The sequence below is a fragment of the Kryptolebias marmoratus genome, linkage group LG10 (assembly GCF_001649575.2).
Source record: "Kryptolebias marmoratus isolate JLee-2015 linkage group LG10, ASM164957v2, whole genome shotgun sequence".
NCBI classification, from domain to species: domain Eukaryota; kingdom Metazoa; phylum Chordata; class Actinopteri; order Cyprinodontiformes; family Rivulidae; genus Kryptolebias; species Kryptolebias marmoratus.
In genome coordinates this window covers 2,301,847-2,304,614 of record NC_051439.1, presented here as the reverse complement: position 1 = coordinate 2,304,614, position 2,768 = coordinate 2,301,847, and the positions used below count along the sequence as shown (strand labels likewise).

General features: G+C 37.9%; 1 protein-coding gene across 1 annotated transcript in view; it reads right to left on the bottom strand.

Moving 5' to 3' along the window:
* The window catches only part of fndc3ba (fibronectin type III domain containing 3Ba), a 146,077-nt gene that overhangs the window by 68,124 nt on the left and 75,185 nt on the right, over positions 1–2,768 (bottom strand). The window lies entirely within an intron of this gene.

Genomic DNA, 2,768 nt, shown 5'->3' with positions numbered 1-2,768 from the left:
AGTTTTTACCACCTTCGGCTTTTAGCAAAAGTTAAATCATACTTCTGTTTTAAGGACTTTGAAGGACTCATCCATGCCTTCATAACAACTCGTCTGGATTACTGCAACTCTTTATATAGAGGGATGGATAAATCACAGATTCAGCGACTTCAAGTGATCCAGAATGCAGCAGCACGGCTTCTTACAGGAACCAGGAAGCATGACCATATAAGGCCAACTCTGGCATCTTTACACTGGCTGCCCGTCTTTTATCGAATAGATTTTAAGATTCTTTTGTTAACTTATAAAGTTTTAAATGGGTTAGCCCCCCCTTATCTTCGGGACCTTTTAAAATTCCGGTCTGTGTCCAGAACTTTACGATCAAATAATCAGTTATTACTGACAGTTCCTCGGACTCGACTTAAGAGGAAAGGAGATTGAGCTTTTTCTGTTGCTGCTCCTGCTTTATGGAATAACTTACCTTTCCAGATTAGATCTGCCCACAGCCTGGATCATTTTAAATCGCTTCTTAAAACTCATTTTTACTTTTTGGCATTTAATTGATGTATTGTTTTGTGCTTAGTTTTATTATTTGTGTTATCGTTCTTGTACAACACTTTGGTGCAGTTTTATACCTGTTTTTAAAGTGCTATATAAATAAATTTGACATTGACATTGACATTGATAAAACAAGTGTGTCATTACAGTGCTAACAATTCAGCACAGACAATACAATTCAGCCTTTATTCACAATATGATGTAACCTTTAATCACAATATATTTAGCCTTACAACGCAATTCAATTTATGTTTGATTCAGCACATCAAGATTCAATATAATACAAGGAAAAAAGGTATGATCATATGTTGGTTATTGAGGCTATTTATGCACTACCTAATAAAAAATGGCTACTCACAAACAGGTCTTGTTTTAAAATTACACTTTCATAAAACCTTACTCATTAATAAACAATACACAAAACAATGATACCTAGTGCAAAATAATTTAAGCCGCATAACATGTTCATGGTCTAAACTCTATAGGAAAATATAGATGATACATAAAAAGTTTTGTTCTGTGGAAGACGTATATAAACACCTGATCCAGGTGGAACACCCCCAGCTATAACAGCAGGGCTCTCAAGTTTTAATCTGAGCTTGGAGTGAGATTTTGAGCTGCTAGAAGTTGTTAGATGACGTCATTACCTAATTTGCATATTTGGTGATATTGATCAGACTGTAGGAGAGAGAAATGAGAAAAAAACACTCAAAATATGTTCAGAACTACAAATTAATTTTATGAAATAATTTTATAACTTTATTGCTTTGCCTGATCCCACACTACATAAATTAGTTTGTTAGAATATCAAATTGAACCAAAAGACAGTTTTGTGTTGTGGAGTTGCCAGCTCTACATTCAACCCTCCTCTTATATTCAGGGTTGGAACCACAGGGATTTATATTAGCACTACAGAGTCAGTGAAAAAACAATACATTCAAAATTATATTTTTATTATATTTACATCCTGCTTTGTAATCCAGGACGGGATCAGCGGCAGCTTTGCACACAAATAATTCATTTGAAAAGTGGACATGCAGGGGTGCAACTACCTACTTTCTGAGGGGTATGCAGACACATTACCCCCCCCCCCCCTTTTTTTTTCCTTTTACCTGTTTATGTGGATAATTTTTTTTTTATTCATGGACTTATAACATATAATACCCAATATAGGGTATGGCCCATCAGAACATCTCTGTGGGTCATTCTCAACCATGAACTGTCTCAATGAGTCAATGAGTGCCCCACTTCCTGTGGTGAAGGCCATTCAGATGGATCTTCTGAGTAAGGTCTTGTCCCAACCCTCTCCTTTACACCTCTCTGTTCCTCTCCCTCATCATCATCATCATCATCATCATCATAATAATAATCATCTGCACCTCTCTTGTCCACATTCTCCTCTGTGGTGTTGGTCTTACCATGTCTGCCTGCACTATTTTTCCCAAAATGACATAGTGGTGGTCAGCAGAAACTCAAACCCTCCTGGGCATCAAGGTTTTTGTGGCCTCACTAACTGAATTATTCCTACCTGATGTCATCTCTGGTCTCCTCTACAGCAGCTGATCACTGACCTCATGTTTGTCTTGTTCATTCCTTACTTTTGTTTTTCTCCTCTAAGTCATATAGTCAAGCAAGTATTATTAATTAGTTTTGAATAAATCACACATGTTGCTAATGCACTTTTTTAATATAAACAATATTTAAATTGAAATCCTTTGGTATTAAGTGGCTGTTCCTACACCTCCAGCTAACATTAGTCCAACCTGTCTCTTTCTCCTGTATGTCCTCATTCTTTCTCTTCATCCTCTCAGCTGTTATATTGTAAATACTGATCAGTAAACAGCTGTAACTTGTTATTTATTAGTAATTAGTAGCTTTAGCTAACCTGAACATTTCCAGGCCTCCTCTCAAAGCTCTGACAGAACTTCCTGCTGTCTTTCAATCACTTTAAAAAGCTTTCTTTCATGCCTACATCTTTATCTTTCTGCCTCTTCAGTTTTATCTCTCTGTCATCAGATGACAACACGACTCACATGAAAACAATCGCGCTCTAGCGCGTGCTTGAGGGGGCGCGCAGAAGCACCACTGTGGACACAGAGTGGAGCGGGTCTCTTCTCTGCTGTGAGATTGACAGCTGTCAGTGCTTGGGGAAGTGGGCGGGGCTTACGGTACGCTGCAGAATGAGTGCTTTCTCACATTTAGCCGCCAAAGTCACTAGATTTGTCGCTAGT